This window comes from Zalophus californianus, chromosome 9 (genome assembly GCF_009762305.2).
Source record: "Zalophus californianus isolate mZalCal1 chromosome 9, mZalCal1.pri.v2, whole genome shotgun sequence".
Taxonomy (NCBI): Eukaryota; Metazoa; Chordata; class Mammalia; order Carnivora; family Otariidae; genus Zalophus; species Zalophus californianus.
In genome coordinates, this window is record NC_045603.1 from 86,908,525 (window position 1) to 86,919,803 (window position 11,279).

Here is an 11,279-nt window from a genome sequence, read left to right on the forward strand (position 1 = left end):
ACAATATTTGTTCTTCCAATCCATGAGCATGGAATGTTTTTCCATTTCTTTGTGTCTTCCTCAATTTCTTTCATGAGTATTCTATAGTTTTCTGAGTACAGATTCTTTGCCTCTTTGGTTAGATTTATTTGTCGGTATCTTATGGTTTTGGGTGCAACTGTAAATGGGATGGACTCCTTAATTTGTCTCTCTTCTGTCTTGTTGTTGGTGTACAGGAATGCCACTGATTTCTGTGCATTGATTCATATCCTGCCACTTCACTGAATTCCTGTATGAGTTCTAGCAGTTTGGGGGTGGAATCTTTTGGGTTTTCCACATAAAGTATCAGATATCTGCAAAAAGTGAGAGTTTGACTTCTTTGCCGATTTGAATGTCTTTGATTTCTTTTTGTTGTCTGATTGCTGTGGCTAGGACTTCTAATACAATGTTGAATAGCAGTGGTGATAGTGGACATCCCTGCCGTGTTCCTGACCTTAGGGGGAAAGCTCTCAGTTTTTCCCCATTGAGAATATTTGCTGTGGGTTTTTCATAGATGGCTTTTATGATATTGAGGTATGTACCCTCTATCCCTATACTCTGAAGAGTTTTGATCAAGAAAGGATGCTGTACTTTGTCAAATGATTTTTCTGCATCTATTGAGAGGATCATATGATTCTTGTTCTTTCTTTTGTTAATGTATTGTATCACATTGATTGATCTGCGGATATTGAACCAACCTTGAAGCCCAGGGATCAATCCCACTTGGTCATGGTGAATAATCCTTTTAATGTACTGTTGGATCCTATTGGCTAGTACCTTGGTGAGAATTTTTGCATCCATATTCATCAAGGATATTGGTCTGTAATTCTCCTTTTGGATGGGGTCTAAGTCTGGTTTGGGGATCAAGGTAATGGTGGCCTCATAAAACGAGTTTGGAAGTTTCCCTTCCACTTCTATTTTTTGGAACAGTTTCAGAAGAATAGGTATTAATTCTTCTTTAAATGTGTGAGAGAATTCCTCTGGGAAACAATCTGGCCCTGGGCTTCTGTTTTTGGGAGATTTTTGATTACTGCTTCAATTTCCTTAGTGGTTATAGGTCTGTTCAGGTTTTCTATTTCTTCCTGGTTCAGTTTTGGTAATTGATACATCTCTAGGAATGCATTCATTTCTTCCAGGTTATCTAAGTTGCTGGCATAGAGTTGCTCATATGTTCTTAAAATTGTTTGTATTTCTTTGGTGTTGGTTGTGATCTCTCCTCTTTCATTCATGTTTTTATTTATGTGAGTCATTTCTCTTTTCTTTTTGATAAGTCTGGCCAGGGGCTTATCAATCTTGTTAATTCTTTCAAAGAACCAGCTCCTAGTTTCGTTGATCTGTTACTGTTCTTTTGGTTTCTAGTTCATTGATTTCTGCTCTGATCTTTATTATTTCTCTTCTCCTGCTGAGTTTAGGCTTCATTTGCTGTTCTTTCTCCAGCCCCTTTAGGTGTAGGGTTAGGTTGTGTATTTGAGACCTTTCTTGTTTCTTGAGAAAGGCTTGTATTGCTATATACTTTCCTCTTAGGACTGCCTTTGCTTCATCCCAAAGATTTTGAACAGTTGTGTTTTCATTTTCATTGGTTTCCATGAATTTTTGTAATTCTTCTTTAATTTCCTGGTTGACCCATTCATTCTTTAGTAGGATGCTCTTTAGCCTCCATGTATTCGAGTTCTTTCCAACTTTCCTCTTGTGATTGAGTTCTAGTTTCAAAGCATTGTGGTCTGAAAATATGCAGGGAATAATCCCAATCTTTTGGTACCAGTGGAGACCTGATTTGTGACCAAGATGTGATCTATTCTGGAGAATGTTCCATGGGCACTGGAGAAGAATGTGTATTCCGTTGCTTTGGCATGGAATGTTCTGAATATATCTGTGAAGTCCATTTGTTCCAGTGTGTCGCTTAAAGTCTTTATTTCCTTGTTGATCTTTTGCTTAGATGATCTGTCCATTTCAGTGATGGGGGTGTTAAAGTCCCCGACTATTATTGTATTGCTGTCGATGTGTTTCTTTGCTTTAGTTATTAATAGGCTGCTCCCACGTTAGGGGCATAGATATTTATAAATGTTAGATCTTCTTGTTGGATAGACCCTTTAAGTAGGATATAGTGTCCTTCCTCATCTCTTATTATAGTCTTTGATTTAAAATCTAATTTGTCTGATATAAGGATTGCCACCCCAGCTTTCTTTTGGTGTCCATTAGCATGGTAAATGGTTTTCCACCCCCTCACTTTCAATCTGGGCATGTCTTTGGGCCTAAAATGAGTCTCTTGCAGACAGCATATCGACAGGTCTTGTTTTTTTATCCAATCTGATAGCCTGTGTCTTTTGATTGGGGCATTGAGCCCATTCACATTCAGGTAACTATGGAAAGATATGAATTTAGTGCCATTGTATTGCCTGTAAGGTGACTGTTACTGTATATTGTCTGTGTTCCTTTCTGGTCTGTGTTACTTTTAGGCTCTCCTCTTTATGCTTAGAGGACCACTTTCAGTATTTCTTGTGGGGCTGGTTTCACGTTTGCAAATTCCTTTAGTTTTTATTTGTCCAGGAAGCTTTTTATGTCTCCTTCTGTTTTCAATGACAGCCTAGCTGTATATAGTATTCTTGGCTGCATATTTTTCTCATTTAGTGCTCTGAAGATATCATGCCAGTCCCTTCTGGCCTGCCAGGTCTCTGTGGATAGGTCTGTTGCCAATCTAATGTTTCTACCATTGTAGGTTACTTATCTCTCCTCCCGAGCTGCTTTCAGGATTTTCTCTTTGTCTCTGAGACTCGTAAGTTTTACTATTAGATGTCGGGGTGTTGACCTATTTTTATTGATTTTGAGAGGGGTTCTCTGTGCCTCCTGGATTTTGCTGCCTGTTTCCTTCCCCACATTAGGGAAGTTCTCTGTTATAGTTTGCTCCAATATACCTTCTGCCCCTCTCTCTCTCTCCTTCTTCTTCTGGGATCCCAATTATTCTAATATAGTTTTGTCTTATGGTATCACTTATCTCGCGAATTCTGCCCTCATGATCCAGTAGTTGTTTATCTTTTTCTCAGCTTCTTTATTTTCCATCATTTGGTCTTCTAGATCACTAATTCTCTCTTCTGTCTCATTTATCCTAGCAGTTAGAGCCTCCATTTTTGATTGCACCTCATTAATAGCCTTTTTGATTTCGACTTGGTTAGATTTTAGTTCTTTTATTTCTCCAGAAATAAAAGGTTTTTCTAATATCTTAAAAGGGTTTCTCTAATATCTTCCATGCTTTTTTCAAGCCCAGTAGTATCTTTAAAATCGTGTCTGAACTCTAGTTCCAACATCTTACTAGTATCTGTATTGATTAGATTCCTGGCAGTCGGTACTGCCTCTTGTTCTTTTTTTTTGAGGTGATTTTTTTCCACCTTGTCATTTTGTCCAGAGGAGAATAGATGAATGAGAGAACAAAATGCTAACAGGGTAACAACAACCCCGGAAAAATATACACTAAACAAATCAGAAGAGACCTGAAACCGGGAGAAAAGAAAGGGAAAGAAAGAAAAAAGAAAAAAAGATAAAAACAAAAAAACAAAACAGAATATGATCAAATATGATCAGGCTGGTGCATAGATCAGTGCCACACACTAGATTTTGGGCGTATTTTGGTCTGTTAGAAGAACGTGCCTCCCAAAATTTTAAAGAAAGAAAAACTTATATATGTACAAAAATAAGGGTAAATACGATGAAGGGATGAAATATGACTGTAAAGATGAAAATTATAAAAGGAATTGATAAGTTGGTTGAATAAAGAAAGAAGAGGATAAAAAAAGGGGGGGGTAGAGAATGTGATCAGGCAGGAGACTAGAATAAAGCCATACACTAGAGATTTAGGGTATATTTGGGTCTGTTAGAAGAAATTGTATCCCAAAATTTTAAAGAGAGAACAACTTATATATATACTAAAAATAAGGTTAACTACTATGAAGGGATAGAATATGACTCTAAAAATGAAACATAAAAAAGATTTTTTAAAAAGGGGATTGATAAGATGTTGGTTGAAAAAGGGAAAAAGAAATATCAAAAAAAAAAAGAAAAAGAAAGTTAAAAAAAATTAACTGTGAAACACTAAAGAATCATGGTAAAAAAGCCATGAATTCTATGTGCAGTATTCCCCTAGCACTGGAGTTCTGCAGTTCTCATTGATCGGTAAACCTGGTCTTGGCTGGCTGTTCTTGTTGATCTTCTGGGGGAGGGGCCTGTTGCCGTGGTTCCCAAAAGTCTTTGCCGGAGGCGGAATTGCCCTGCCCTTGCCGGGTCCGCGCTTAGTAATCTGCTGGGGTTTGCTCTCCGGGGCTTTTGTTCCCTGCAAGCTTTCCATACAGCTTTGGAGGACAAGAGTGAAAATGGCAGCCTCCCAAGCTCCACCCCAGAGGAGCTGAGAACTCGGGGCCCCACTCCTCAGTGCACCCCCAGAGAAAAGCAGCCAATCACTCCTGTCTCCCTGGTCTCCAGCCACACTCTGTGCTCCCCCAGCCTGTGACCGAGCGTTTCTATCTCTGGGACCCGACCCTGTGTGGAGTCTCCAAACCCAGCAGATCCCTGCGGTGCGCTCCTGCGCTGCTCCTCCCGGGGGAGAAAGGGGAGTCTCCCCGGATCTGCCACTTGTTGCGTCCCTGCTGGAAGAGCAGTGGCCTGACTGTACCGTGGATCACGGTTTATGGCAACCCTGAGCTGAGAGCCCATTCCTCGGCTCCGTCTCTGCAGCCAGCTTCCCCATTCCGATACTTGGGAGCTCTGCTGCACTCAGGCACCCCCAGTCTTTCTGTGACCCTGAGGGTCCTGAGACCACATTGTCCCAGTGAGGGTTCCACCCCCCACTTAGCCACTGGAGCAACCTCCCTCTGGGGAGCAGACTTGTAAAAGACTGATTTTGTGCTCTGCTGCTCTCTTGCTAGTAACGGCTAACGGAGGCCCCCCTCCCCCACCATCTATCTTCCCAAATACCGCCTCAGATTCAATTCTCCACATGTCCTACCTTCCAGAAAGTGGTCACTTTTCTGTTCCGAGAGTTGCTGCTGTTCTTTTCTTCCATCTCCTGTTGAGTTGGTAGGTGTTCAGAATGGTTTGATCCCTATCTATCTGAATTCCTGGGACGAGACAAAATTTAGGTCTCCTACTCCTCTGCCATCTTGCTCTTCCCCCTTAGGCACCTTATTTCTGACTGCCCAAATACTTTCTGTCTTCTTTCTCAACTGCTTGGCATTTACCAGGTATAAGATGATTTGGCATTGATTTTTACTGAGGAATCCTAAAATTGCTAAACATCTCATTTTACCTACTCCCAGATTGTAAGTTGATCCTATCTTTACACAACTATGTCCTATATCATATAAACATGATAAATATATACATATATATAAAATGAGCAAAGTAGTCAAACTTCAAGAGTATTGAGAAGCTTATCCTTAGCTTTAAAAAAGCAGCAAAAACATAAACAGTGATTCCCTGAATTCAGATTGTAGAAATAGGAAAATGTGTTACATTATTATGAATATTAACAAAAAGTATGATAGTTATGAAAACTTATTATACAATCATTTAATATTTAGTATACACTTCTTAACATATTCCCCTATGCCTTGCCCCAGATTCCTGCTCACAGCTTTTCTCAGACAACAGATACAATGCTCATCATGGAATTTTTTTTTTTTTCAATTGAAGATTAGACCAGACTTAGGGTACAGTTAGGCTGATAAAGTCATCACATGTAAACACACCCAAAGAGACAGATTAGGATATGATTAAGGAAGACTGGAATTGAAGGAATTGTGTGAATTTATAGTTTTGACACACAGATTGATATTGATACAGAAAGAGAAATAAATATAGATATAAATATGTATATTACATGTATTTTTATTCCTTAGGTCGGCCCACTGTGAGGGCCTGGAAGCAATGACATATCAGTCACAAGGAATACACCTGGTGTCCAGATCTTGGCTTCTAATTACCATTCTCCACTAAAGGAAATTAGGGGTCCTTGGGGACATGGCTGATTATAGACAAAATTAAAGCAGGGAAAATACAAGATGAGCCTGGAACATCCTGTTATGTCAGAGAGCAAAGGTGTGTGTGCAAGAATGAAGAAGATACATCAAAAGGACACAGAAACTAGCTTGAACAAATTTCTACTGGTTAAATTGGGGGCAATTTGATCACCATTTTAAATAAAGATAGCAATGGAATATAACACATTGAATAAAATGAGAAACAAATATATTTAATTAAATGGATAAATTGATAGTTTGATAAAAAGAGATATTTTATATATTTTATAATATACCGTCCCATAAAATACTTCCTTATTACAAAGGAAGTGTCCAGATTGTTAAAGTTAAGAAGACTAAGAACTGTTCCAAAATGAAAAAAGCTAAAGGGAAATGACAGTTAAGTGCAACAAGTGAGTCTACTGGTTTTTGTTGGGTTTTTTTTGGCATTATTGGAACAACTGATGAAACTTGAATGGATCCCGAAAAATATACCAGATTAATGAATCAATGTACATTTCCTCATTTCGTGGTTGAATTTGGTTAAACAGGAGAATATCCTTTAGCATGAAATGCACATAAAAATATTCAGGAATAAGTAACACACTACCAAATGATTCAGGAAAAAAAAAGTTTCTGGTATCATACTTCTAACTTTCTGAAAGTTTATCTTATTTCATGGGGCATCTGGGTGGCACAGTAGGTTCAGCATCCAACTCTTGGTTTTGACTCAGGTTGTGATCTCAGGGTGGTGAGATCGAGCCCTGCTGTCAGCTCAGCGCATTATCTGCTTGAGATTATCTCTCTCCCTTTCCCTCTGCCCCTTTTGTTCATGCTCTCTCTTCCTCTCTAAATAAATAAATCTTTTTTAAAATAGTTTATGCTTATTTCAAGATTTTAAGCATTATATATATGAACGTCTTCCCATGCATTTGAGTAAAATTTTTTAAATATTCATATAAAATAAATTCACAATTCAATTTCCACATCTGTCCCATTAAATTTACTGTCTGAATGGGAAACATCACTGTATTTAGAAGGTGGTACAATCATTTTTGTTTTCTATTTGACATGATTCCTTCAATCACCCATAAGTACATATTAAGGAAGGTAATAAAATCACAGTAAAGAATAAAGTAGACAGCGTCTTAGTCTTACTGAGTTTACATTTACATTCTGTGGAGGAGATGGACAGTAAACAAGTAAACAATTTCCGATAGTAATGGTGATAAGAAAATAAAACAAGGCGATGTGAGAGAAAGTGGATAGGTTAAGAGAGGGTGACTACAGGTCAGAGAGAGTTTCCCTGGGAAAGGGATACTCAAATGATGAGAACCAATCATGAGAAAATCTGGACAAAGACAGCCCAAGCAAGGGAAACACCTTGCACAAAGGCCCTAGGCAAGAACTGAAGGAAGAGAAGGACAGCCACTGTGTCCAGAAAGCAATGAGCAAGGGGAGATGATATGAAATGAGCCCCAAGATGAGTTGCAGGACCAAAGTCATGCTGGGCTTTGTGGGTCATGCTGAGAAGTTAGGGGTTTGTTCTAAGGACAGTAGATAACCATGAAAGGTTTCCAACTTTCAATAATCTCTCTTACCTTTAAAAAATCACATTGTCCACGTTGTAGGACAAATGGATTGGTTGCAGGGATGCAAGAAAAGTAACAAAGTGATAATTTAGTAAATTATTACAGTATAAATGGGAATTGATTTAGTTAAAGAAACAAACAAATAGGGTCAACAGTTGAGACAAAAATGAGTAGACAGACTGGGAATGTACGTTGGACTTGATACTACAACATACTTTTATAAGACACTATTTACTTCTGGTTGAGCAAATCCTATGTATTTGAACTAACTTCTGTCTAATCCGGTACTTAACTCTCTAATTCCGGCATGGATAAAGTAATTAGGAGCCTGTGAGCCTAGTTAGACTAAAAACAAAACAAATAACAGGGCAAAATAAAAGCACAGAAATAAAGGACTTCTTTCAATATGTGCTTCTTTCAATAAAATAGCTGTTCTACCCTTATGTGAGAAGTGCTAAATAAAAGTCCTGGCTTTTGAAAGAAGTGTTAACAGATACAAAATGAGCATAAACTTGTCATTTGAAGCAAAAAAGGGAGAATACATTTACAACTGGAAAATCAGAAAATGAGATGTTAGGAACTCCATAATCCTGAAGGCCTGTGTAGTGAGTTGGAGAAGAGAAACAGAGTTTGAGAAAATCAGAATGTAAGACATGCACTCTGGAAATTTATCAGAGGATATAACACTATAACTAGCTAAGAAAGGGTGTGTTGAACTATCAGATTTGTCTAAAACCTGCAGAAACACATACCTGGAGCCCATTCTAACTGACAAACTTTGCAATGTCAAATGGTCTACCCAGATTAACTTCCCCTCCTGAGGGCAGTGATCTTTCAAAGTACATAGATCCAGAACGTACCACTGTGAAGAGTTCTTTTTGTTTTTTTCTGAACTCCCTTTACCTGCCTAAAATCAGAGCCTTCCGAAAGAATTAATCCCTCCCCAGGACTTTCATAACCAGGGAAGAACAACTCCTATCACCAGAGAAAAGAAGTTGGCACCAGGATAAGGAATTGCCTAAACAAACATTCTCACAAAACTATCATATCTCCTATCTATTCTATGGGTCCATTTATCTTTCCTAAAAGTCAGTTGTTTTCCCATGAGTACCCTTCTTCATTAAGATGGATATAAGCCCCAAATTCTAAGTGCCTCCTGAGTCACATTTTCTGTAAACACCCATATACATTCCCAAATAAAAATCTGGCTTTTCTCTTGCTAATCCGTCTTTCATCAGTTTAATTAGCAGGCCTCCACTGAGCAACCTAAGAGGGTAGAGGAAATATTTTTGTCGCTAATAGAAAGAAAAGAATTTCTTTTATAAGAAAAAATCTGGTCTCCCAGATAAAGGACAAAACCCATTCCTCACCCAGTTGTTATTCTCACAATTTATAACTTTTTAATAGATATTTTATACATCAACTAGATTTTGCAAAGAATTTTAAGTAACACACAACAAAAACACATCTAATAAAATAGTAAACTATAATAATAATAATAATAAAAAATCATTCCTGGGAAAATTTAAGACGTGTAGGGAGGGAGTAAAGAGAGTATTGAGATCATAAGTGTTTATATAATTCATTTTTCTAAGTTAGCCAAAGAGATAAGAAAATTGATTGATTTTTGTTGTTAAGAAGGGAGAACTAAAGGGGATTCATGGTGTTGCTGGAGATTTGTAACGCGTCTGCAGTCAACGACCCTCCGTAAACATCACCTGTTGGAACAACCATGCATGAGTGTATCTCCATCGATGTGGGCCAGGCGGGCGTGCAGATGGGCAATGCCTGCTGGGAGCTCTACTGCTTGGAGCACAACATCCAGCCCAATGGCACCATGCCCAGTGACAAGGAGCTGGACAGCAGCAATGACTCCTTCAACACGTTCTTCAGTGAGACCAGGGCTGGCAAGCATGTGCCCCGGGCTGTCTTTGTGGACCTGGAGTCTGCTGTCATAGATGGGGTAAGAACTGGCATTTATAGGCAGCTCTTCCACCCTGAGCAGCTGATATCTGGCAAGGAAGATGCTGCCAACAACTATGCCCAAGGCCACTACACTGTGGGGAAGGAGATCATCGATCTTGTGCTGGAAGGAATCCGAAAACTGACAGACCAGTGCACTGGGCTTCAGCGTTTCCTGATCTTCCATAGCTTTGGGGGTGGCACTGGCTCAGGCTTCACTTCCCTGTTGATGGAGTGGCTTTCTGTTGACTATGGCAAGAAGTCCAAGTTGGAATTTGCCATCTACCCCGCCCCCCAAGTATCCACAGCAGTTGTGGAACCCTACAACTCCATCCTGACCACCCACATCACCCTGGAGCACTCAGACTATGCCTTCATGGTGGACAACGAGGCCATCTATGACATCTGCCACCGCAACCTGGACATCAAGCGCCCCACCTACACCAACCTCAACCAGCTCTTCGGCCAGATCGTGTCCTCCATCACGGCCTCCAAGCACTTCGACAGAGCCCTCAACGTGGACCTCACAGAGTTCCAGATGAACCTGGTGCCCTAACCCCTCATCCACTTCCCCCTGGTGACCTACTCCCCCATCATCTCAGCTGAGAAGGCCTACCATGAGCAGCTGTCGGTGGCAGAGATCACCAATGCCTGCTTTGAGCCCTGCAACCAGATGGTCAAGTGTGACCCCCGTCACAGCAAATACATGGTCTGCTACATGCTCTACCGTGGAGAAGTGGTGCCCAAGGATGTGAATGCTGCCATTGCCACTATCAAGACCAAGCGTACCATCCAGTTTGTGGACTGGTGTCCCACAGGTTTCAAGGCTGGCATTAACTACCAGCCCCCCACAGTGGGGCCTGGGGGCGACCTGGCCAAGGTGCAGGGGGCAGTCTGCATGCTAAGCAATATCACAGCCATTGCCTAGGCCTGGGCCCACCTCGACCACAAGTTTGACCTGATGTATGCCAAACGGGCCTTTGTGCACTGGTACACGGGTGAGGGCATGGAGGAAGGGGGGGTTCTGAGAGGCCCGAGAGGACCTGGCTGCCCTGGAGAAGGATTATGAAGAAGTGGGAACAGAGTCTATGGACGGCGAGGATGAGAGCAAGGAGTTCTAGGGGGTCCTGGCATCTGTGACGTCTGCTCTCTCCCTAGTTTTGTATTTATCATTCCACTGTTTCCCTAACCCCCCACAAATACAATCAGTGTCTCAAGCGGAAAAAAAAAAAAAAGGGAGAACTAAAGATGCAATGGTTTATCAGAGAAAGTAGAACTTTTCTTTGCACTTAGAACTAAATGGGAATTCTCACGTGGGACTTACCTAATGGGGCACTGAGCCATGTTATAGGCAACTTCCTTAATAACATCCCCCTTAATAACATGCAAATGTAGTATCAGATTTCATAAGGATGTTTCTTGCAGCATTCTTCCAAGAAATGGAAGAATAACAGTTAAATGGAGCAGTACTTAAAGTCAAGGTGGACAAATTAGCTAATTAGCATCTCCATTTGTCAAGTTTTCTCTTTTCTGTGTTACTGGTGTGACTCAGCTGTTTAAAGCTTTATCATCCCTGGTTATCCTGATCACAAGAACTAGACAGAAGCCAGAGCAGGAGTTCCTCAGGTCCTCAGAACATGGCAGGTCTTGTATTTGGTACATTTCCAAAAACAAGATAAATGACAAGCCCTTCAAAAAGTGT

General features: G+C 40.3%; 1 pseudogene; it reads left to right on the plus strand.

The window, feature by feature from the left end:
* Window positions 1-617: 617 nt before the first annotated feature.
* On the plus strand, window positions 618-10,698 carry LOC113922698 (annotated as a pseudogene).
* The last annotated feature ends 581 nt before the right edge of the window (window positions 10,699-11,279 follow it).